The sequence below is a fragment of the Thermobia domestica genome, chromosome 3 (genome assembly GCF_964235325.1).
Source record: "Thermobia domestica chromosome 3, izTheDome1.hap1.1, whole genome shotgun sequence".
Lineage (NCBI taxonomy): Eukaryota > Metazoa > Arthropoda > Insecta > Zygentoma > Lepismatidae > Thermobia > Thermobia domestica.
The window spans coordinates 61675541-61703365 of NC_137456.1; the positions used below are offsets into that span (position 1 = coordinate 61675541).

Consider the following 27825-nt stretch of genomic DNA (forward strand, 5'->3'; position numbering starts at 1 on the left):
CAGTGTATGATATAGAACGCACACACTATTTATTCGAATTATCGCCAGCGATGCCTTCTAAGTTCTCCAACAGAAGATGAATCTCTGTTTGTAGACATTATTTTATGCGAAAAAATCAAACTACCTGATGGAGAATCGAAGCAGGATTTTCCATTTGGAAGTCTAGCACTTTATCACTACACCACCGATTGCTTTACTCAAACTTTGTTAGCAAATGGTGTAGTTTTTCTTTGCGAGAATGATAACACAAAAAGTTTATACTGCAGACCAATGATGTGTTTAGAATGTCCTGGTAATTCCCTTGCCCTTTCCCAGCCGACATTCATAAATCATCTTTATCATGATACAGGTGTTTCCTTCCACATTCTTTGGTATTGCTCGTTAGTATGATAAGTTGATTCTTCAGAATCACTTTGTGATAAAAATCAACTTTGGCGTGAACAGGATTTGAACCTATGTTAGATAGCTGTATTCACAAGTTCGTTGCGTTACTGCAACACTACTTTTCTTAAAAAAATCTTTGTTGAGAAGCAACAAACAAGAAGTCGATGAACATACTGTGAATTAAAAAAGAATGATAAAAAACACTTGGAATAATGAACAAAAACAATGCATATATACAGAGGTGTCTGCATAGGCAGGCAAGTTACATTATCATCAATAGTTTTAGCATGAGTTATATCTGCGTTATCATTAGCTGAGGTGACAAAGGTATAGTACTTTTTTGTTTTATATTACATGCGTGGAAAAAGACTGTAAAAACAGTTAAATGATTCGCAAAATGTTTTCTTTTTCGTGCAGGAGAGAGAAAGCTGGCTTGATATTTCAGATATTGTTTGTATAATTCTATATGATAAGGCCGATTAGTATACAAAAGAAACATGATAGTCTGCATAGCGAGCCAGATAACAGCGTTATTTTTAAATGTCGGAAAGTAATTACAATGAGGCCACAAAATAAGTTCTGTTATAGTAAAAGTATGAGGTGAAAGACGACAAATTTTACTAAGTAAAATACAAAAATATGTCCAGATGACTGGCACGTTGCAACAGGCATGAAACTTATGTGCTAGCGTATCGATATTGTTGCAGTATGTGCATATATTACTATTTACAATACCTATATTGTGAAGTTTCTCCAATGTTTCGTATATATTATTGACTATGAAATACCAGGTGATTCGTTGGTTGGTGGTGAGAAAGGAAGCGTTGAAGTTTTTCCGTATAGCATTTCAATTTCTGTGTGGGTACTTTAAGACGACATTCGGTATACTAGTAACCCACAAGCGAACATAGCGCCTGTAAAGGTTATTGACCAAACCAGTTTCAATAGGATCTTTTGCTAGCAAGGCGTATATCATATCAAATGATATTACACAAATGAGGAAATTTGTAGCTCCAAGGAAACACGTGCACTGGCACCTGAAGGTCTAAACAGTGGAAGCAGACGTTCATAACGGCAGTCGTAATCGAAGTCTCGTGTTCACAGACAAGCTTACAACTTCTATGGATAAGAAGGGCACGTGCTTGTACTTATATGTGTAAAAAAGCTATGCCTCCTTCACGTGAGGATAGATAGAGTGGGTTCTTGGTCACACGTAAGATTTTGGAATGCCATAAGAAAAACAATGCTTGACTAGTTAACTGGTTACATATTTTAACTGGTAATGGTAGAATCTGTGCAACGTGGCTTAAAATACTAAAAACGGACGTTTTGAAAAATAAGTTTCTACTATAAATGTTCATGTTTCGCTGTCTATGAGTGATAAGAACACTTCGGATTTTATTTGTTGTAAGATTATAGGAATGTTCTACGGTTTGGTTGATACTATTGAACCATCATACATCAAGTATTTTGACACATTGAATTGGGTCATAGTAGTTGCTATATGAAGCATTGTATTCTGCATGAATTCATATTATTTTTATTTTCCTGTGATTGAGTTACGCTCCACAAGCCTGTTGATACGAGGTTAATAACCGTTGTAAACAAATATCGGTCGGATTTTGTAAATAATGGTGGCAATTATCGATGTAAATTTGTACAGCTATATTGGTATTGTAGACAGAGATACCAGGGAGTAAACATTCAGTCGCATACATAAGTGGGGCAAGAGACAAACTGGACAATAGACTTGACATTGGATCACCTTGCAAAATACCATAAGTGATGTTTATTGGGTTACTTAAGCCACCATTAACTTTTGTCAGTCTATGTGTATAAATTCATCGTACAAGAGAAATAAAGGAGGACCTAAAACCCTATTTCTCAAGGACTTTGAATAAGTATTCATGGTTAATCCTATCGAAAGCTTGGGAGTAATCCGTGGCTAAAAGAGCAACAGGTGAAGGAGCAGTGGATTCGTTGTAGGAAATGAAATCTACCATTTAATAAAGCCTTATAGATCGGATTGTTTTGACGAATTCCATGTTGAGAGGAACTTAACAGTTTGTCACTAAATACTTTTATTCGTGCAATAAGACAGCACGTCAAAATCTTTAAATACATACACAGAAGGGAAAAAGGTCTTAGATCATGAATACTCGAAGTGCGAGAATGTTTAGGTACTAAAAGTGTAACACCTGTACGGAGAGGTTCACCTAGAACAAGAGACTGCCTATATTCATTGAAAAGCTTTGTAAGAAAGGGTGCTAATATATCACTAAAGGTTATGTAGAATTCTAGAGGTAGGGAATCAATCCCCGTAGATTTTCCGTCTTCCAGAAGCAATGGCTGATTTAACCTCGTCTACTGAAAATGGACTAGATCCTGTCCCTATAATACTGTAGGAAGATAGTTGAGAATTCAGGACTGTCATAGACGGAAGGAGGCTTGGCATATAGCTGTTTGCTCACCTACATACACGTGACCTGTGGAATCTTTAAGCTGAGATATAAATTTCTGCTTTCCTTGCATGAGTTCTCTTTTGATTTGTACAATTTCTGGAGTTTCTAAGTCGTCATTATTGATGTATTTTACTGCGAGTTGTGAAACCTTGGATGCGGCGTTTGTGCATGGCTAATAAGTAGGCTTTAATTTCTTGAATTTGAGGTCGAAAATTGCTACCTTGAAGTTGTTCTTTCATGTAGTCTCTTAAGAGATTGGTGTAATATTGATATTGAGTGAGTACAATATGAAGCATTCCGATCTTGACAATATTGTTGAGTAACCACTCGAAACTTCGGTTTGACTCGCTTTTTCCAGAAATTAATAAAGGAGCCTTTGGAATATTAATGATGGTGTAAAAGAGCTGCCCATTCTTCTCGAATAAGATGGATGTAGTCAGGCTCCTGGAGGATGGAGGTATTAAAATACCACAACCCACTTCGTTTTAAACATTTTGAGACGAGTAGATCAATGGTCATTGTATCTGCCAGGTAGTCACTAAAGCAGATGGGTATTATTTGTACATCTCCAACCCTATGAAGAGGAGATTTACTGATGTAGAACCTGTCCAAGCGAGATGAAGACGATCCAGACGTGAAAAAGGTATGTCTTGGTTCATTAGAATGAAATATGTGCCACACATCCACTAGATCATAAGTTGCTATTAGTTGACGTAGAGCAGACGAATCATTGAAATGAGAGTAAGCATCGAGGGGGGAAGTGTACAATTATAATCGCCAGCTAGAATACATGGGGAGCGACCATTATACAAAGCCGGAGGGAGTTCACTGGCAAAGAAATTATTTCGTTCCCGCTTATACGAAGAACCAGACTTAGCATAGACACTGCACAAACGAATATGTTACAAATCTCCGGTGGTAATACGCTTACTGGGATGTTGTAAAGGTACCACAAAATTGAGATCGCTGCGGTAAATAATGTCTGTTCCTGAAGCTGTTTCACTAACACTGGTAACATGAGAATGATTAGGTAAGTAATGGAATTCCGTGACTGCGACTTCCTGAGCAAACAAAACGTCGATTTCTTCTTGATGTATAAAGTCACTCAGGGCATGGTGTTTAACTAAAGAAGTGAACTTATTGAGATTAATAGTCGCTAAACGAAAAGTAAACATAACAACAAGAAGAGACAAGAAATATTTGCAAGCGTAACAACACATGATAAATAGGAGGTAATATTACTGCAAAAAGAAGAAAGAAAACACAATACAGTATGATGATGATACTACAGTTTTATGTTCCTTCTCCTTTAGAATTAACCACTGATTTGAACTTTTTGGTGAAAGCTCGCGTTTGGCGTGCATAATTGATAGAAGAATCATGTATAGGATGCAAGTTCTTACTACACACACTACTGAGTACTTTATTTATTGACTTTGCGTTTATCACTATGAATAATTTCAGTATCGGAGTCACTTGTGGAGTCATTACCATGAGAGCGTGATGGTAAGTTAAGAGGTAGTCCTGGTGGAACAGCTAAGGGTTCGGTCTGAGAGACGGAAGAAGTGTCTTTGACTAAACCACTATCACTTACCGTAGAAACCAATGAGACGACTGTTGAAAGACCTGGTGCGGTGCTAGATGGTATGGGTGCTGGAAAAAGTGCGGGACCCTGATTTTCTTCCATTTCCATGGTATTAGAAGGCACAGGTTGTGCAGGAACCGGGTCGAATTGAATGTTGGGATCTGCTAGCTGGTTGTCTTCTTCGTTCGGTGGGATTGAAGAAGTTGATTCCGGAACATCCTTATGAAGCACTGGAAAAACACTGTAACTATCGGTGTCAGGAGCTGATGGATCAACTGGTAAATTATGGGGTACTCGTACAATGGGAGAAATGGAATTGTTTGCCGTATATGGCACAGTAAGACGTAAATTCCTTGCCTTTGGACACTCCTGAACAAAATGTTAGGGTGAATTGCAGATGGCGCAAGTTTGAATTTGACCAGCAAAACTGGTAAACAAACGTAAACCACAGACTGTGATAAACGAAGGAATGTTTCATTTAATAGTCATTTTAACAAGCTTACGGCCGTGCGAGTAGCATAGATGTGTTCCTTTGAATATTGTTCGTCGACAATACTAGTGACATTGTCATATTGGGAGAGCACACATGTTAATTGCATGTCACTAAGTTCTATGGGGTATAAGGACACCTTGACTATCACCATAGAGCTATCCGCCAAATCAATAGGCAACACGTTCCCCATTATTATCTGAATAGGTCACTACTCGATTAGCACTTGCTAGTATTTGTTCACATAACACTTTATTAATTAACTTCAGATATAAGTTCTTACGGATAAAGTCCATCTCAATGGACAGTACCTGGTCAACCATTAACTTAAATACTTTACGGATCCATTCATGAACGGCAATAGACGTGGGCTTTTGACTCACCGTGACAAAGTTGATGCGCAATGTATTAGCTCCTATGCAACTCGTGGCAGTAGTTCGACGATAAACGTCACCAAACTATAAAGAATAGTAAATATACATTGAAAATCCTTATTAAATTATAACGTTTAAACTGAAAATAGACCACACACTGAAACTTAACTTCTCACAAGAAAGTAGAGAAAGTAGTTCGATTTCTCACAACGAAACAATTTCTCGAAACTGCAGCGACGGCAGAGACGATGTTACTCGCTTCGTTGCGAGCGCTGAACTAGACCAATGATGTGTTTCGAACGTTTTGATAATTGACTTGCCCTTTGCCAACCAACATTAGTAAATCATCTTTATCATGATACAGGTGTTTGCTTCCACCTTCTTAGGTATTGCTCGTTAGAATGATGTCGATTCTTCATAATTACTTTGTAAAAAAACTTTCGCGTGAACAGGATTTGAACCTAAGTTACCTGTACTATTCTCAAGTTCGTTACGTTACCCCAATACTACCTACCACGTGTAAATTCAACCCAGATATTACCTACCCTACTTACAAGCCGGCCCTGATCTTTGGAACGAATCGACTACTTCTTGTAAGGTTATTTACAGCAAAGTGTATAACGAATTCATTTATCCGACGACCTAGAGAGAAATTAGTGCCCACTTAGAAAGGAAATAACATAGAATCAAGGAAAAATTACATAAATAAAAGCTATTATGCAGTAATTTCAGCATGCAACTTCAAAAGTACGCTAATAATAATAATAATAATAATAATAATAATAATAATAATAATAATAATAACCTAAAATAAGAGACAAATTCTGACCAAAGCATATATTAACTAATAAATAATAGCGTTACAGTTTCGGCAAATTAACTTTGCCTTCATCAGACACATTATGAAATACAATTTCTAAGATTACAGCTTATATACTTCTTAAAGTAAGAGGAGGTATTCCATGAACCAATCATATTCGTCCTTTCCTTTAACAATTTTTAATTAATACAAATGCAACTTTTAATGATCAACCTTCACTTAAGAGCTAAACTTTTAATTGGCACACCTGTGTATGAATAACTTTCACTTTGAAAAACACAGACTTTTAATTGTCTATCCGTTGTTCAATACATCTGTTTTTACCTCTTCTTTCTTCTCTGTTTTATCCAATATCTTTCTCCATACATCATGTATATTTAGTCCGCTATTCCAATTCATAAGTTTCTCGCTTCCTTCCTTTCTTATCCATTCTGCCTCTTTCCATTTTCTTATAATGCTTCTTTTCTCCTTTTCCAGCCCCTCTACGCCTTCCCAGTCTATTTCATGTCCTGTCTCCCTTACATGTTTATATATAGCGTTACTATCTCTCTTCAATCGAACGTCGTCCCTGTGCTGTTTAATCCTTTCTTGTAACCTCTTTCCTGTTTCCCCTACATAACTCATATCACATTCTTTGCATTTAATTCTATATACAATCCCTTCATCACTTATTTGAATCTCTGTTACCTTCCTTTTCCTCGTTCGCAACGCATCTAACATTCTTCTGCTACCTTTTCTGTACGTTCTTACTCCTCCTTTTCTCAATAAGTTTTTTAATACTTCCGTTTTTTCTCCTATGCTCTCTATCCCGAACCATCTTTTCTTTTCTTCTTCTCTATCTTCTCTCACTTCCTTCTGCCTTTTGCCCTCTTTCTTGCTATTCTTCTTCAATCTATCCTCACTATATCCATTCTGGATTAATAAACTGTGAAATTGCTCGATGTCTTCTTTTCTCTTTCCATGTTTCTAATAAAGTTCCTTTTAGTTCCTTCATCTACATCACTTCTTCTATGGCAATAAACACCTGCTGAACATTCTTTTCTATACCATGTTGTTTCAAATTTCCCTCCTACTTTCCTTATTGTCATATCTAAAAAGTTTATTTTCCTCTCTTCCTCTAATTCTACCTCCAGGCTTATTCCTTTTTCTTTATCTTCTATCCTTCCCACAAATTGCTCGAATTGTCTCTTCGTTCCTTTCCATATACCTAAACAATCATCCACATACCTGCAAAACATAATCAGTCTTTCGCCTCCTTCCTCCTTAACTTTCTCTTCCCATTTATTCATCACAATTTCTGATAACACTGGGCTTAGTTTCGATTCTATACTTAGTCCTTCCTTTATTTTCACTAATTTTTCTCCTATCGTACACACACTGTTCTCCCATATGTTTTAATGCTTTTATCACTTTATCTTTCTTCCATTTCCTTATTGTTCTATTCTCCATTTCTTCTTCCAATACCTTCAAAATATAATACCTTCTTAAGCTGGGAAACATTGCTTTGACATCTACGCCAAACATCAGTATTCTCTCATTTCTTCCTACTTTCTCTATCATCCTCTTGACTTCTTCTGTATTCTTAACTCTATTACTTACTTGTTCCCCCCTTATTTCCTCTGCTATTATCTTTATTTCCTCTTCTAATGGTTGAAAGATATTCTTTCTGCAATCCATTACTGGTCTCAACTTTACCTCGAAGATACACAAATAACCAATATCAATGCCGAATTCATAGTTTTCCGGCTCGCTGGGATGAACAATGACACTGCAGACGCCATGACCCACAACTTAGAGCGGGGTGGGGATATTTAAAACTCGTCGAAAATGAGCGATATCAAAGAGCGCTTTAGTAATAGTAAAAAGTGACTGAATAACGGAATATGTTACTATTTTTTCTCAATTTAACCCAGGGAAGCGGGTAATTGTTGCTAATAATAATAATAATAATAATAATAATAATAATAATAATAATAATAATAATAATAGACAACTATACTGTGAATGTAAATAATAATAATAATAATAATTATTATTATTATTATTAGAGCTCCTCCGTGGCTAAGCGGTTAGCGTACGCGCCTTTGGTGCGGGAGACCCGGGTTCGATTCCCGGCGGGAGCTCATGTGGCTCGGATTCCACGTTAATCAGTAGGTCCACGTCTCATATAGCCTCGCTGCTGAAAAGGGACGTTAAACTTAAAATCAACTCAACTCAACTCAATTATTATTATTATTATTGTTATTATTATTCACTTACTTTTGAACTTACAAGGCGAAATTACTTCGAAATGTGTTATTTCTGTGCTTTTTCCTGGTTTCTTTTTCCTTTATTAGTGGACAATAATTTCTCTCTAGGCAGTCGAATAAATGAATTTCGTTACACACATAGGTGTAAGATAACCTTACAGGAAGAAGCCGGTTCGCTCCAAAGATCAGAGCTAAAGTAAGCAATATTTTTTGGTAATTTAAGGTGTCATTGACAGAGTAGGAGTAACGTAATAGCCTTCTTAATAATATAACTATCTAACATAGGTTCAAATCCTGTTCACGCCAAAGTTAATTTTTTCACAAAGTGATTGTGAAGAATCAGCTTATTATACTGGACAAGCAATACGTAAGAATGTTGAAGCAAACACCTGTATCGTGATAGAGACGATTTACGAATGTTGGTTGGGAAAGACCAAGGTAAGTACCAGGACATTTCAAACACATCGTTGATCTGCAATATAAACTTTTCGTGTTATCGTTCTCAGAAAGAAACACTATACCATTTGTTAAACAAAGGTCGGGAAAAGCAATCGGTGTTGTAATGGGAAAGAGCTAGACTTCCAAGTGGAAAATCTTGGTTCGATTCCCCATCAGGTAGTTTGCTTTTTTCGCATAAAATAATGGCTGCAAACAAAGATTCATCTTCTGTTGGAGAACTTAGAAGGCATCACTGGCATTATTCTAGTAAACAGTGTGTGCGTTCTACATTATACACTGCAATGATAAGTATGTTTCATATTTATATTCGTCTCCCTCTTTCCCTCTCTCTCTTTCTTGACGCTTCCCTACCCTCTCTTTGTATCTTTCAATTCTCCCTCTCTCTCTCTCTCTCTCTCTCTCTCTCTCTCTCTCTCTCTCTCTCTCTCTCTCTCACACACACACACGAACTCCATATGCGTATGCGTGCCCTGAAGTTAAAATGGAGCAAGAGCCCGATATACCTGCTCTGGAAAATCTAATTAACTGGAAACTTTGTCATCCTGTTTTTCATGCTCTGGGGATAACATCTCCAGTCCTGGTCTGAGAGAAATATTTTTAAAACGCAAGGGAATAAGAAAATATCATTTTTGTCCTCTGGGTTACCGAGACTCGGTCGAAATTACCGGGTCACTACGGGTTAGAATGCTCGACCCAGTGCTGATCTATAACCTAACCAACATCATTCTACTGACACGATGATCCGTTTGAGCTCTAGCCTGTGCATATATCTGTGGAAATTACGTTATATCCGCAAGAGAGGAAATCGATGCTGGATGTTCGGAACAGATAAATCTTCGGAATGACTAGAAAACGGTCACCTCTTTGCTTATTTGAAAACAAAATTTTATTTATACTAGTTCGTCACAAAATTTGTTTCCATCCTATAGTTCAATGTGTTTTATTCACGTTGAAATTCGAAAGATGAAACCTCTATGACGAACATAAACTTTTCCTTTCTAACATTTGTAACATTTGATTACAATACAGTTTAGACTTTCAATATAGCGTATTTCTGATAGAAATTTAGCATTAAAAAAGCACTCGTTCAATTTTCCCTTTCTTTCTACCTTTTTCTTTTTTTTTGACGGGGGGAGGGTTCAGTTTGCATTAGTAGTCTGAAATGGAGGATATGACCAACGCTACCTACTGGGTTTATTAGAATGTATTTTGGATCACTACGTCCAATGAATACTACCGAATTTGCGTTCGAACCACGCGGAAAGCATGTCTGTTAAACTTTTGACATTATCCTAGATGTGTCTCGGAGATCTACGGTTTTACTGGAAATTGAGTATGCTATCCTTTATGAAAGTGTCTTAATGAGTGTTTAAAGCATCCTCTATATATTCGAATAGTTCTGAAAAATATGTAAAAATAAACGCTATTTCTATATTACTGTTGGATTTCTGGATACGGAACTTAATAATGTTAAGTTCTTTTCTTACTACGTTAAATTCCACATTTTTATCTCGGTCTCTTTACCTGACACGATTATGGGATAAGGTTTATATTGGGTGCCCCAACTGCACGGCGTTAGCTATCGGAATTTTTTTGATGCGTAGTGCACAATGTAAATAAGCTTCATACTTTCAGAAGTAAATTTCAGTATTAGGATATCTTGTATCTATGAACTGAGCATACATTATGTGCACTATCTAGTAATTTATTAAATAGACAGCCAGTTGGTTCAGTATATTCGGAAAGAGACAAATGAAGTTTAAGGTCAATAAGTACGTGGAAATCTCTTTGCAGATATAGTTAATCCTTATTGCAATACAAAACAGGCCTGTTGCGTATGGTCATGGGTGTCTGTGGCATGTAAAAATTGAGGGAGATGACAAAAACAAAGAATGCTGGAAGACCTAACTAAATTTATGTCAAAATCATGAGCGAAATGGGATACTACTTGAATTAAGTGGTACTGGAATCCGGTTTCTACCTCCATCAGTACAATTGATTTTTAATTTTCTTTCCCCATTGGTAGATCACTTGTTACATATTTAGATGTTTGAAAATATGCTATTAACCTTAGGAAACTTCACCTTGATTTCCGTTGGTTTCTGTCTATTACGAAGAAGTATAATTTCTTTCCCAACAATATCCTAACTTCTATTAAATTATTTTACATTTCATTCTTTCACTCCTCTTATTTCGAATACCCTTCATTAGTTTATTGGTCCAATCAGTTATTATTATTTTTATTTATTTTTTTTTTTTTGTTCTCCTCAGCATTCAAATGCCCAAGAACTCAAGTACAATATTTTTGTTGCCCTTCCGTAATATCAACGTTCCTGCTCCGTATAATGTACTACTTTACATGTGAGTACTTTTTGTACTTTTAATTCAGTAACTAACGTATATCATTCTAACCACAATTATCTTTAAAGATAAACTTCTATAATTGTTACAGCCTTAATCATCCTAGTCATCATTACTTTCTTCTTTTTATATTTAATTTCATTTCAAATTTATTTCACAGCTTTTAATTATCTTTTCTTAGATCGTATTAATTTTCGATTCAGGTTCCGCAACAGTAGCCATATTATCTGAAAAGCAAACACTAGTCCGTCTAGTCGTTATCAAATCACCCTATCCGTAGTCAAACTCTTCTCTGCTCTTCTGTTGATGAATTATGACACTGAAAGGCAGTATTTTTGTAAGTCCACTATCCAAATCATTTGCTGTATGCTAGCTTTTAATGGTAGGTTCATATTAAAGCTTCTGTCGAGTATAACCTTTCATTTTATTCCAAGGATCTTCTAGATTATCTACTTCAAGCAGTTTAAAACTTTCTCTAAATCAAAATACTACATACATACACTTCCTTCCCTTTGTTTGTGAAGCTTTCACCTACATTGTTCGATGGAAGATAATGATTGCTTCTTTCTGTTGTATCTCTGTTTAAATCAAAACTGTCCAACTTCCTTAATTCTTCGTCCATATAATCTCTTTCATATTCCAAGCTGCATTTTTGGTGTGTGCAATGTGAACTAAGACACTATTGTGAAAGTATTTTAGGTCATCAGAGTACAGTACATTGCCCGATTCGAACGAAATAAGCGCAACAGACTATGTGTCTCTAGAAGGTATGCTGATCTTAGTTTGAAGGTCCCAGCATACCGGTCACCATGAATGGCAGGCTGATTGTAGTGTCTATAGAGGTAGGTCTACTAGTAGTATGAATGTTGTCAGACAACAAGAGTGTTATTAAGTGGGAATCACATTCTGTGTATAATCTCAGGACGACACCAGCGAACACCTGTTGTACGATTAAATATTTTCCAGCGTGATCATATACTAAAACAGCGAGAAGTCTTATAGTTGTTGAGTTGAATTGCCGCTCGCGTGTCATATCGGAATACACGATGGGAGGCAGAGCTTTTCCTATAGCCGATGTACCCTTTCAATGTTTCCACGACGTATCGGAGTGTTCCTACAAATAATAAGAATTATTCAAGCCACAACTGGTAGGACTGCGACCTCCAGTGTATTCAGAGCCACCATGCCTCCCCGAACGCTAAGCACCACAGTAAGTACACAAACACTAAACATTTGATTCTTGAAGATTGGTTTACTATCTTGTGTTTTTTTCTGATTACTCTTGATAACAGCTCATCGCCAAAAACATTTTCCGTCATATCGGGAGAGAATGCAAAGACAAGGTGAATGGAGGGTGGTAGTATTCAGCGATGAGAGAGTAGGTATTATGACCGTCCCGTGCTCGTATCTGAACTTGCAGGTGAAATAAAAAAAAAAATCAGTGTGTTCTCATTCGTCATACAGGACTCACGCTTGATTTTGTGGTATTTGATAAGAGAGGGAGAGTAAGCTACGAGCCTAGGTGTTTTGTTCGCCTGTGATCTTTATGAGACTAGTATATCGACTAGTTTAAGGGGAGTATGACTAGTATATCGTGCATTCGTGGTGTCGTCAATCCTGCCCTCCTTCCTTATTTGGACACTTTATGAGATACAATTTGAATACCGCATAAGCACAGTTTGTTCTACTCGGTATACGCCTTCTACTCTAGCCTGTTAGGTTTCCGAACCCAAGCGTTATCGAGCACGCGTCGGCATGGTGGAACGGTCCTTGACCAACAGCCTGCTCCGACAATTACCATCTCCCAGACAGACATGGCCTACTAACTACGCGTCCAAACAGCTGTGCGCCAAGTTATTATAGTTACAAGTTCCATTAAGCAAAATACTCTATGTTCTGCAACTTATTCGGAATATGCCATGGATGCTAAATGTATGTTGGGAATAGTAGTACCTACCATCGGCTTCTTGTTGTAACAACTTTGAGCCAGATTTATGAATACTACTGTGTGTTCTTAAATGTATTTATACCAGTGTAGTTTCCTAGTCCTGAAATATTTTATTTGATTTGTTAGTTAATGGAATCTTAGCTTTCTGTAAGAAATCTTATGACAACTCTCTCTCGTCATTTGATTATATGTTCCCTCCCTTCTTTTCCTACATTCTTAAAAAATACAATAGGTAACCTTTTCATTTTTCATTTCGCTGTATGTTCTTGAACTTGACCGTTAGCATCGTAATTTCTTTGTCACTCCTGATTACTGTTTCCTCCTTTTTAATGCCCAAAATCCACAGTTTATTCTTTCTGTTATAAAACGGAGTGCATCCTTTCCATCTGTCTCAATCTGGATTTTGCTCGTTAAAAATTCATTTTCATCCTTAATTTCTATATTGTCGTAGTAGTTTTCCCTTGATACCTTTTTATTTCCACTGACTTTTATCGCCATATACATTATTCCTCTTCCCTCTTTTACGTGTATTGTATAATTCCCGATCTTTATCGATTAAAAAAAAAACTAACTCTATGGCCTATGGAAGCCGGAAGTTCAATACCGCGTTCACGAAAGCTCTCCACTAGTGCTGTTGAATTTTTGTGACATTTGCGGTTTTCGGTTTTTGAGAAAACCGGTTTTCTGAAAACCGAAAACCGTAAATGCAGTTTTCAAAACCGAAACCGCAAAAGCTCTTTTCGAAAGCGAAAGCCACCCGAAACCGTGTTTGCGGTTTTATAAACGAAACCCTGTTTGTCCTTTTCAAAGCAGAAACAATGTTTGATGTTTTTAATTACATCTTTTAACAATTGTGAAAGCATCTATCGATCGAGACAATTGTATTGATTTATGTCTGTGTTTTAACTTTTTTTATTTGCTCCAAGACTATTATGGTAATATATGCAGCACTGTGCGAAAGGGATAGTTCGATTGTTGTACAAGTCACAGCTAAATTAGGGTTGCAATATTTTAAAATCAGAAAAGTGGGGAGTTTTAAACCGTAAGTACTGATGTGAACTTGTGTGTTACAAATACTGACCTGGGATCCTTGGCACTTTTTTTAGTTACTTCTTTGATGACACTTCCGATGTACTTTTTGGTTGCAGGGAAGCAAACTCTGGACCCCACCTGATTTTCATATATTTTGTAAATTAGAACACGAGGAACACGAATCTGAAGGAATTTTGACATTTAGAATGTCGGAACTCGAGATATTCGAACATAAAGTGACCATGGAAGAAAACTGGACCCAACCTGATTTTTATATATTTTGTAAAGTAGACCACGAGGAACACGAATCTGAAGGAATTTGGACATTCCGACTTCCCGAACTCGAGATACTAGAACTTATACAATAGTTTTACATAGTATGTATAAAATTAACGAAGAAAGTTCTCTCGCTTTTTGACATATCACCTTAGAGCATCGATATGTCACCTAAGACCAGGGGTGTAGCCAGCAGGTTTCTGTAGGAGGGGCCCGTCGTTTTTGAAGGGGGGCCAGCTACAATCTAAAAAAATGTGCTGCAGCTAGTGTTTTTGAAGCCTGAAAAAAACAGGAAAATTTTGGTTTCCTTCCGGAAAACTAAAAACACTGTTTTAGCTTCTTCTTCTTCTTCTTCTTCTTCTTCTTCTTATTATTATTATTATTATTATTATTATTATTATTATTATTATTATTAATCTCATAAATTATATTACACATAGTTTGTATTATGTTTAACTAAGAACTACTGCCCCCGACCAAACATTATACCTTTGTGCATAACTATTTCAATACACAGAACCTATCTATAAAGGTAAAAAAGAAAGTTCTATCGCTTTCTCACCCACCACCTTCGAACATTCATATGTCACCTAACACGTATCTGGAAGATCAAGAATAGATCGACAACCTTCTGCAAACGTTCTGGAATGCCATTTATTCCATCGCCGTAGAGGTTGATGTTCCGTGAAGCGAAGAAGGTATCAAGTGCATTTTGCACCTCTACTTGGGATTTGAGCTGGCATCTTTTAAGGTGATTGTCCAAGGAAGGGAACAGATGACAATCGGACGGTGCAATGTCCAGGAAGTATGGCGGATGCCTCCAGGGTTTTGAATTTTTATTGAACACGGCTCAACTGCTGACAGTAGACAGTTGCATTAATGTTCTGCTCTGACCAACCAGTAGCAGTTCCCGATGCACGATGTCGCGAGCAGTCCACCAAACACACAGCAGGACTTTCTGTTGTATTACTGGTTTCAGCTGTTTTGGAACAAGTTCATGAGATTTTAACCAATTACGACGACGCCATGGAGCTTCTCATCATACGTCAACATCCTGTCCAGAAATGGCTCCTTCCTCAGACGAGGCAGCAAAGGAACACAGGTGTCTGCTCGCGTAGCCTTCTGGCCCGGAGTTAATTCATGTGGGACCAATAGACTCAAATTGTAGTGCTTCCCAAGTTGATGGAGGTGCTGCCGGATGGTTTCTCCACTCACATTGAATGTTAGCCCCAGTTCCTCACAGGTCTCTCCACTGTTAACCTCAATTGCTACCTGAAGATCTTCATTTTGTACATGTGTTGGTCTTCCGGCACGTGGTGCGTCTTTTGTGAGTGTTTTGTCACCGTCCTTAAACTTTCTACACCACCCTTGCACTGTCTGCGTAATCACGACACCCTCATGAAAGGCCTGAGATATCTCCCGCCCCACTGCAGTGTCGTTTGATCCAAGTTTGAACTCGTACAGCATACACGTCCTTATGACGCTCTGTGGAGGTTCCATATTCACTCTGTCCTTACACAAGTTCACGTTGTAACTGAACTGCCACAAGCAGGTAGAATGTTGGATATACCCACACCAACATCTGACTTTCGCCTTTTCTCCATTCGCATTCAACTCACGGTGTGAGGATCAATTGAACACAGACCTCCAGAAAAAGTGACAGAACTTTCTTGGTTACCTTTATATATCTCACAGGATATAATATGTTTCGTATAGAGAATATATCTATATTAAACGTAAAGTTTTAATATCTCGAGTTCCGGAAGTCGGAATGTCAAAAATCCTTGAGATTCGTGTTCCTTTTCCTTGTGATGTAGTTTACGAAATATATAAAAATCAGGTTTACTTCCGTGGTCACTTGATGTTCGAATATCTCGAGTTACGAAATTCGGAATGTCAAAATTCCTCCAGATTCGTGTTTCTCGTGGTCTAATTTACAAAATGCATAAAAAATCAGGTGGGGTCCAGTTTGCTTCCCTGCAGCCTACTTTTCAAACGAAACTGAGTTTTCCAGACTGTACATTTTGCTTCAAACTGAGTTCTGCCCTTGCTAACATACGTAAATTCGCTTCTATAAGAGTCGTTAAAGTTACACTTGAAATTGTCGTTCGGCATTGTTGTAGCTTATGAAGGCATGAATAATTCAAGTATGTTTGTCACAACATCTACAAACGAATATTCATTCGTATAGAACCTCCAATACATTACATTAAAAACACATGAACTACACAAAGAAAACTATTGTGCATTACAGCAGATCTCTTATTAGCAAATGGCCCTACACCCGCGCACTGCTCAGATAGCTCACAGCCTGAGCCTGAGCGCGAGTCCAAATTTAACTCAATCGCGATTAAGATTGTCAGAGGTGTAGCGGTTTACTTTGAATATACCAACACTTTATCCACTAAGTCGTCTTAGATTTTTCTCCAATCCCAAAAAGCGGGAGGTTTTTCGTGATTAAGATACGTTTAAGCGAGGGACAAATATAGAACCTGAAAATCGGGTGATACCCGCAAAAATCGGGTAATATGACAACACTAAGCTAAATAGAAAATAAGGTATATCCCTATTTAAGATTACTACACCTGCAACTCATGAAATCCAATTTGAAATCTCATCCGCTTAGACTGAGATCTTTTATATTATCATTACTCTTTCACCTTGTTTTTAAATAGTACTGCTCACTCTTTCTTTTGTTAACAAAAAACACCACATCCCTTTCTTTAAAAAAAGAAAAGAAAAAAATTTAGATCGCAATACACAATTTTATTGTTGATTTGTTGCCACTCCGATAAATGTGAATGTTGTGGTTTTGCATGTGTTGACTGGTTTCTTATCGCAGGTCCCAGACACCTGCAATAGTTCATACGTGAAGGAAACACCGATCATATTTTATTCTATATCTTTTTACTTCCCAGTAATGATAGCCGTGCCTCTTTGTGAGAAACTGCAACTTATTATTTTTTTTTTTTATTCTGCCAATTGTAAAAGTATACTAAACAAGAATTTCCCTACACATTAAGACATTTTAAGAAAAAATATCTTCTTTCTCCTCTGCAAATTTTGAACACTTTTTCCCTACGCCGAGGGAAATTTCCCTCCATCTGGCAACTGTGAGCCGAAGATGGGAAAGATTCTTTGCTGTTTTCTCGTCGTTACTTGATATTAGTGCTGTCGAATTTTTTGTTACTTTTGCAGTTTTCGGTTTTTGAGAAAACCGTTTTTCTGAAAACCGAAAACCGCAAATACGGTTTTCAAAACCGAAACCGCAAAAGGGTTTTCAAAACCGAAACCGCAAAAGGGTTTCCAAAACCGAAACCGCAGATGCGGTTTTCAAAACCGAAACCGCAAAAGCGGTTTTCAAAATCGAAACCGCAGATGCGGTTTTTAAAACCGAAACCGCAGATGCGGTTTTCAAAACCGAAATCGCAAATGCGGTTTTGAAAACCGACATTTCGTTTTTATGAAATTTCACTTTTTTCAAAAACCGGTTTTCGGTTTTTTCAAAAACCGATTTCAACAGCACTACTCTCCACTGACTTCTATCCTTAGCTAATTGGATCCAGTTTCTACTTTGTATTCATATTTCTGCGAAATACAACTTAATGTCCTCACATCTGCGCCTAGGTCTTCCAAATGGTCGTTTTCCCGTTGGTCTTCCAGTTAAGATTTTGAAAGGTTTCCTACTTTCTTCCATTCTGGCTACATGACCTGCCCACCTGAGTCTAACGATGATCTAACGATGTTTGGTAAACCGTATAAATTACGTAGTTCCTCGGTAAGAAGTTTCCGCCATTCCTCTTTCTCTTCGGCCCGAATATTCGTCTCAGGATCTTGTTCTCAAATACTTTCAATCTATGTTCTTCCTTCCGAGTAAGCGATCATGTTTCACAACCATACAAAACAACAGGCATTATTATCGGTTATATATTTTAAGCTTCAATTTCGTCGATAGAATTCGCGAAGACAAGAGATTTTGAACTGAATAATAACATCGATTCCCGGCGGAAGCTCATGTGGTTCGGATTCCACGTTAATCAGTAAGTCTCGTCTCATTTAGCCTCGCTGCTGATGTGGACGTTAAACTCAAAATCAACTCAACTCAGCTCAACTGAATAATAACACAAATTCCCTGTTTTTAGTCGACATTTAATTTCTTCGTTACATCTTTATCGATTTCCCATCTGAATGCATGGTTCATCTTTCTACACATTATTTTACATCTTCAATGGAACTCTGTTTCCATATTTTTATTTCAGTAGTTTTCCAAAGTTTCTTTTATATCTGATGCTTCGTTGTACTATGCCCATGATACCGTACCTTACTTGCGAAATTGAAAATACTCCCAGCGCTATTTAGTTCTTGTGGCTACTTCCACTCAATTCATACATTTCTTCAAAATTTCAAATGTTTCCACTTTATATCTTTAAACTTTCCAGTATCTAAGTTGTTATCTCCTACCCTCCATACTGGTTACATTTATCAATGGGATTCAGTATAGTCAAGACTGTGTGCTGACAACTTTTTTTCTTAGCACTTACGTGGATCATAATTTTCTGTCGTACTTGTAGGGACTTGCTACAAATTTAAAGGTTTCCATACACAAATTTCATTAGATTACCTCTTTGTATTGGTATAGCAATTAGAGGTTATAATGCTTCTGTATTATCTATTATATGTAGTCTTTGTCTACCTCTTTTGTTTTACTTCCTTCATAATATGGTATTCAGAAGACAACTCCTCCTCAAAAGACAAGTTTCATATAAACAGATAGTGATGTTACTATTTAACAACAGATATAACATTCATTTATTCTTCCTATTGCTTTATTTCATCCAATTAGGTACTTTCACCCTTCATCTGTTTCCACTTCAAGTCTAAGGGGACTTGTCCGCTGTAATCTCGCTAGAGACACCCGTGGTTGCAGTACGAAGTTACGTTTATGTTAAAATTGTATCGTGGCAGACATTAGTATGACCAGGTAATTGCGACTGCTTTGAAACAAATGTACAGTATGAGAATTAAGGCTGTCATATCTGTAGTTTCGTGTGGAGAAGAAACAAACTTGTGAACCAAAGGTTTAAGAACAACTAAGTTATTAATATAAACTTTGCTGAAGATTATTCACTTATATCATCATAAAAGAAATACGAAAGACTTTCTGAATCGAAGAAATATAACATACAACTTTGCAAGCGGAGGCAAAAAACCTGACATAACCAGACTAAAGACGAATCGTTTACCGTGTAGTGATCGCGGTTCAGTGGTCAAGCGCTTGAGCAGTAATCTGGAGGTTCTTGGTTCGAATCCATATCGGGCATTTTTTATACTTTAGGATTTTTAATGGCGATTGATGGGCGATGACATACGTGTTATTATATTCAGATATTTCAATACTCGAATGTTTCAATACTTGAACTATCAAACCTACAGGAATGATAATAATTATTATCTCGTAGAAGATTAAAAGCTAGGAGCTAATTATAGCTCAGATCACACCATTACAAGCAGAAACGTGACATTTGAAAATAATACTTCGGTTTTGTTTAATGTTGCCCACGGGAAGGGGAACTTATCATCTCCTTTCTAAAACAAACAAAATAACATGAGAACATTTTACATTCGAGACGGGACAAGGTTAACTCAAACTATCGTCTCGTTATGGAGATGAGAATCGAGACGAGACGAAAAGTATCGTAAACATTTCTCGTATTGTCTGGAAATAGTGTATGTCCATTCTTTCAGTAACAATTCCTCTGTAGACTCAATCTTATAGGCTATTTTGTTACTTTGCATTTCAGAGCTCATTGAATTATGGTCTGTGTAGGTATTTTTGTAGCAAAGCTTTTATAATTACCTCAGCATATCATAAAAATTAGCTTAATATATGCCTTCCTGTTGTGTGATATTAAGTTATTTTTATTACAGTTATTTTCCTTAAAACACACAGTAGAATACTTTGGGGGGCGCGGTGGCTCAGTGTTAGAGCGTTCACCTCTGGTGCTTGGGGTCCCTGGTTCGATCCCAGCTCGCGCCGTGTGGACTTTAGGGTGGACAAACACCCTGCTCGTGGGTTTTCTCGCGGTTCTCCCGTTTCCTCTCACTTTATTCATTCCACCGTTTCATTCATTTGTCATCATTACTGTCTCCTTTAGCCGAAACGGCATAATTGTGGGACGTAAAACTTAAAGATTTCATTTCAATTTTCGTTTTTCACAGTAGAATACTTTCTACATGAAATTTTAGTGGAACGCTTTAGTTTAAAATTTGGGTAGTTTCAGAGGTGTGTCTTGATGGTACGGAACCCTTTCCCCGAAATCTCTACTTTTAAGTAAGTTTTGCCAAATTTTAGGGCAACTTTAAAATTTTTATTATTATTATTATTATTATTATTATTATTATTATTATTATTATTATTATTATTATTATTATTACTAAAGTGTTGTGAATTTAATGGTTCACTCTGTTCCACAAACTTCCTGTCTAGTACGCATTGTGCTGGACAAACATCGTATGTGTAGGTTTTCTCCGGGTTCCGCTTCCTTCCACTTTCTTTATTCCAAAATTTCTTTCATTCTCATCTTGGACGTCTACTGGAAACATTCCGTTTAACATTTAGCTAGTTATAGGGACGTATGCAAAGGATATGTCCTGATGATCCTGACACTTCTCTCCAATCCCGACAATTTTGTAACTTTTGCCTAGCGCTAGGGGCGATTTTACAAATTTTAATACAATCTGTCCTCATAAGAAATTTATCTTTTTATTATTATTATTATTATTATTATTATTATTATTATTATTATTATTATTATTATTATTACTGAATATTTGAGACCTCAATATTACTTCCTATTAAAATGCAAATAAGCATCCTGAAGTTAAGAAAAATGAAAAGAATTTTTTGGACCCTCTATAAGGATGAATTGCCTTATAAGATATACTTTGGAAGGAAAAGAAGGGGAAAAAGGTGTCAGCTCCTGGACAATACGACAATCGAATATTAGAATGCCTTAACAGAAACTAAGTAGAATTTGTATTCATCACGGTACATAGTAACGCCCTTTCTTTCGGTAAAAGACTTTGGATTATGTATGCGTTATATTTATATTTTAACAAAATATGCATACAAATATAAAAAGAAAATAGTTCCTATTTATAAATTTTGGTTGAACAGATGTATGGACCCTGTTGGAAATGGCAAACGAAAATAATATTATTTTTTCTAGTAAGAGTGGAATAACTTATAATCAACTTCACAATGAAACAATAACGTTTCAGACACATTTATGACTCATACTTTATGTATTCATGAATTGTTTGCTAAACACGCTAAATTTTCAGAGAGTACAAATAGAGATTGTATACTGTGACGTCATGTTGTCAGTAGGACTATTTTCCCTGTGAAGAAAGTCTTTCAAATCTAACTTGTAACAACGAGAGAAATTGACTATTTTTCATGTTAATATACGTCAGAAATATCAACATTGTAAATTATAAAAATTGTTCTTAATTTCCTCACAGGGAATCGATCCGTGGACCCCTAAGTTACGAAACGAATGCTCAAGCCACTACCCTAAGACTGCTGTGTTAAGTGAGAGTCAAGAAACACTTGTCTATGTAGCAAATTGGATACGTTTAGGATTCCAATATTTTGTTAACGATGAAACACTGATTTTGGTCATAATAAAATATTATAGTCCAGAGAATTCAAATTTAAATTTAAAAAGACTTACAATCATGAAGAACATGAAGGAGAAATAGTCTTAAGAATAATTCGAATCCTTAACCTGGAGTCTCAGACCACTTTTTTTTTTTCTGATTCACCGAAAGTATCTCCGTAACTTGTCTTTATTATATTCGGTTATTCTCGTTTTACAGTTATTTCCAGTGACCCTGAACGACAGGGACACGAACACAGATACATCGAGGACATTTAATATTTAAAGGCTCTCCCACCGGGAATCGAAACTAAGACAGAAGCTAACATTACAAATTTTATGTCTATTTTTCTCAACTTTGTGGATTGATTGCCTTGTGCTCTAAGTGCTCCATATAATAAACAAGCTTCAGCAATTATTATAGTAGAAAGCGTATGGTAAGCATATATGGATATATGATAGGAAGCACTGTATTGCTTGTTTCTCACCTACGAGTAATATCGATCGTTTTCGATTATTTTTACAAACTAACCCGCTATGAATTTACCATATATACCTAGGTAGAAAGTGCCGCTCTTCTCCATAAAGGAGAAGTTGAAAAGATGCTAGAAAACGTTCTGTTCATTTTCAGTATAGTTAATATACGAATTTGAGCTGCGTAAGTTGAGCAGCTTGTTAGATACTCAATTTTTTCGCAAAAATTCGTATCCGCACTATCTATTAGGAAATTATTATAATAAAAGCAATATGGTAACATCCGTTTGGATTGATGCCTAACTATAGACCAAATTTCATTTTATTTGACTGCCATTTGGCTGTGATGATTAGGCGCACATATTTACATACATTTTTATATAATAATTTATATATTACAGTGATTCAAAACTATTTTTTCCAGTACTTAGCTCCTCTAAAAACTCACAGGCTGTGTGTCTTGTAACCCAAGTAGTAGTATAAGTCCTATTGCTCTTATTACAATTATAAATATCTATTCAAAAATGCCTCAGGCTCTATTTTTTCACTTAGAGATACTTAGGAAAATGAACAGAAACAAATGAAAAAGGGAAATGAAGGCCTTGAAAATAAAACGTAGATAAATTCGCCAGTGTTCAAAAGCGGATTTTTAGATCACTCTCGACCCTACTAATATGAGCTAAATACGTGGTTCTTGTTAGTTGGAGTTATCAGTCTTTCGCCACGTACCAAAATATGGCAGAAATCAAATGCCTGTTACTAGTGGTTTTGGTGTCCGAGCGTACTAGCGCAATGAGCTCGAAATTATAATTGCTTTTTATGTGGGTTCAAACCCGGGCTAAGGAATTTTATTTTTATTAAAAAATAATACTCAAAAGTGATTTACTTACCTTACGTGTGCAGTTTTGCTATACGATTCCACTGTATAAGTAGTAGTACTAGTAAGAGTAGTAGTAGTAGTAGGAAGAGGAGGAGAAATGGGTTAGAAGCTCCGCGGGGCTCGTTTTGTTCCACCTTGACTGACATGATATAAATTTAATCTTAACTGCTTCTTCATTGTTCTTCAATTCCAACATAAATTTAATCTCAACTGCTTCTTCAATGTTCTTCAATTCCAAAAAGTGACAATTTTCTTCTGTTACTACTATAATACACCAGAAGGTTTGGACAATGGCAAGCTGCAACCAATCAGAAATGTGTTTTAATTTCTATGGCTAGAGTCGAGGGTGAAGAAAAATATGTTCAGAAAATGCTGTCTACAATGTAGTAAGCAGAGTTGGTCTGTGAGTCAGAGTGGATGACGGTGGGTGGTGGGTCGCAGTGGGTCACATGCTGTTAACCCACGACCCACTCAGAAACTTGACCCACTTGAGCCACTGACACACTCCAACAACTATGGTGGAGCACGTCTAGTATCTAGATTGTACTTGATGTTACTATTGTATCGTGAAATAAACTGCCATTAGAGATAAAACTCCTATAGTCCGCTCTTTCCGCTCATATATATATATATATATATATATATATATATATATATATATATATATATATATATATATATATATATATATATAATATGGTATTAATGAACTATACCGACAAACTGTAAGAGGTGGTTCCTCACATCAAAATAAGTCAAAAAGTTCCTATGGACCTGTGGGAAAAATTGCATAGTTTCAGAGCTATGGCTGTCCAATTCGAGGAGAAAACAAATTTTAAGAGGCCCTATTTCGAATTCGAGAAATCTTGCAGTTGGGGCTCTTATCATCGTAAAGGAAGTCATGCCTATACAATCCAAAAATGCATATTTCATTAATGTTCAATGGGTGTGATGAATATTTCCTGCAGGGTGAAATTCCCAGACATGCCATCAACCAATTTAGAGATATGTTCTGACTTCATGATTGGTCCAAAGTAGGCAACGATCTGCCTTGACATCCGTAACACAGAATCCTTTGGCGCGAAGTCGGAAGTGTTAAGAATCGTCAATAGCACGGTCTCTCGTACTCGGAAAAAAGCATGCTGTGATTTTTTCTTTCACTCTTATAAAGTAAAGAAAACGTGAAATATACTGTGACGAAATACATCGCATCATACGTTATTCGGATCACAAAAAACATGGATCTGCAGGTTCCTAACACTTCCGACTTCCCTCCGAACCACTGGATGTCGATTGTTGTTAAGGCTTACCTCCTGCCTACTTTGAACCCTGCTTGAAATCAAAGTATATCTGAAAACTCTATTGAGAGGGTATTTGAGAATTATACCCTGCGCGGAATACTCTGTACATCCATTGAAAATTGATGTAATATGTATTTTTGGATTGTGTATGCGTGACTTCCTTTATGCTGATAAGGGCCACCATCAACAGTTTCTGGAATTCGAAATACGGCCTGTTGAAATTTAGCTTTTTCGCGATTTTAACAGCCCTAGCTCTGAAACTATGCACTTTTAGCTCATTGGTCCATATGAACTTTTTCTCTTATTTTGATGTGAGGAATCACCTTTTACAATTTTCGATATAGTTCGTTAACACTATATATATATATATATATATATATATATATATATATATATATATATATATATATATGTGTGTGTGTGTGTGTGTGTGTGTGTTTCAAAACAACAAAGACAACGTTTGGGGGGGGGGTGATTCCTGACACCAATATAACAGAAAGTATAGACCAACGTGGGTGCACAAATGCTTCCTTTCGGAGTTGTAGGCTGCCAAAAACAAGAAAAAATGAACTTTAAAACGCCCATAGCTCCATAACTATGGGACACGTTTCAGACACATTTACGGGGGTGTTCCTAGAAAACCCACGACCACGATGTTGTCCATCTCAATCTTACTTGCCTTGGGAACGAACTTACCTTGATTTCGGACTTAAAAAATTTCATCCGTTTCTCCACTGAAAAGTATCGATAATTCAACAAGGAAATAATTATAGGATGGTAATTTAATTGAAATGCATCGTAATTTTACCCAAGACAAACACTTTACCATTTTATATCGTAAAGGTCAGATCCATCGTTATTGTAACAGAGCGGTGCTTGAGCGATTGACCATAGAAATTCAAACTCCAATTAGTTAGAATTTCACAACCTGGTTTTATTTTAAGAGTAAACTCTTTAGTCGGTAGAAAAGAGGCCGTGGATCAAGTGTCAGAGTAGATGACGATGTGTTTTGGTGTGTCAGTGGTTTATGATGGGTGGTGGGTCGGAGTGGTTCATAATGGGTGGTGGGTCAGAGTGGGTCACGGTGGGTGGACGATCATGGGTCAGAGTGGTTGACGGCGGGTGGTGGGTGATGGTGGGTCATGGGTCACAGTGGGTGGTGGGTGATGGTGAGTCATGGGTCACAGTGGCTGGTGGGTCAGTGGGTCGTGGGTCAAGTTTTCAATGACACTGGTTTGGGTTCTGTTTAAGTTTGAAACAGAATGTGACTGTTTATTTCAGAAAACGAACCGTAATTTGGTTCAGTTTTTGAAAACGGACACTATATTGCCACGTTTCAGAATATCCGTGTATATTTTGGAAAAGTTCGAAACCATATGTAATGGTTTCGTTTTAGGTTAAGGTATTATGAGTCTGCTGTTTCACTTTCGAATGAATTACGATTCCCCATGTTTTTTCCTCTGTAATATTTTTTTGGTGAAAGCACGTTAATGAGCAATGGAAAATACAACCTTTTCGGTTCGGATTGGTTTGTGTTAACAGCCTGAAAATGTAATCTTTACGTTTAGTGTCCCACGATTATGTCTGTTAAATTGAGAAAGACTGTGATTAAACCAAGTGAATTATGATGTACGAATTGGTGGAATGAGAAAGTGGGTGTGTCCCGAGAAAACCCACGAGCACGATGTCTGTCTCAAGCTTACATGCCTTGGGAACGAACCAGGTATCCCACCCATCAGATATTTTAGTAGATGGGGTCTCAGTTTCGATTCCCGGTAGGAGAGCCTTTAAATATTAAATGTCCTCGATGTATCTGTGTTCGTGTCCCTGTCGTTCAGGGTCACTGGAAATAACTGTAAAACGAGAATAACCGAATATAATAAAGACAACTTACAGAGATACTATCGGTGTCAGAAAAAACAGAGGTCTGAGACTCCAGGTTAAGGATTCGAATTATTCTTAAGACTATTTCTCCTTCATGTTCTTCATGATTGTAAGTCTTTTTAAATTTAAATTTGAATTCTCTGGACTATAATATTTTATTATGACCAAAATCAGTGTTTCATCGTTAACAAAATATTGGAATCCTAAACGTATCCAGTTTGCTACATAGACAAGTGTTTCTTGACTCTCACTTAACACAGCAGTCTTAGGGTAGTGGCCTGAGCATTCGTTTCGTAACTTAGGAGTTCACGGATCGATTCCCTGTGAGGAAATTAAGAACAATTTTTATAATTTACAATGTTGATGTTTCTGACGTATATTAACATGAAAAATAGTCAATTTCTCTTGTTGTTACAAGTTAGATTTGAAAGACTTTCTTCACAGGGAAAATAGCCCTGCTGACTACATGACGTCACAGTATACAATCTCTATTTGTACTCTCTGAAAATTTAGCGTGTTTAGCAAACAATTCATGAATACATAAAGTATGAGTCATAAATGTGTCTGAAACGTTATTGTTTCATTGTGGAGTTGATTATAAGTTATTCCACTCTTACTAGAAAAAATAATATTTTCGTTTGCCATTTCCAACAGGGTCCATACATCTGTTCAACCAAAATTTATAAATAGGAACTATTTTCTTTTTATATTTGTATGCATATTTTGTTAAAATATAAATATAACGCATACATAATCCAAAGTCTTTTACCGAAAGAAAGGGCGTTACTATGTACCGTGATGAATACAAATTCTACTTAGTTTCTGTTAAGGCATTCTAATATTCGATTGTCGTATTGTCCAGGAGCTGACACCTTTTTCCCCTTCTTTTCCTTCCAAAGTATATCTTATAAGGCAATTCATCCTTATAGAGGTTCCAAAAAAATCTTTTCATTTTTCTTAACTTCAGGATGCTTATTTGCATTTTAATAGGAAGTAATATTGAGGTCTCAAATATTCAGTAATCATAATAATAATAATAATAATAATAATAATAATAATAATAATAATAATAATAATAATAATAATAATAATAATAATAATAAAAAGATAAATTCCTTGTGAGGACAGATTGTATTAAAATTTGTAAAATCGCCCCTAGCGCTAGGCAAAAGTTACAAAATTGTC

General features: G+C 36.5%; 1 protein-coding gene across 4 annotated transcripts in view; it reads right to left on the reverse strand.

The window, feature by feature from the left end:
• LOC145680435 (juvenile hormone epoxide hydrolase 1-like) overlaps positions 1-27825 on the reverse strand; it is a 130440-nt gene that overhangs the window by 41359 nt on the left and 61256 nt on the right. The gene's annotated exons all lie outside the window — the stretch shown is intronic.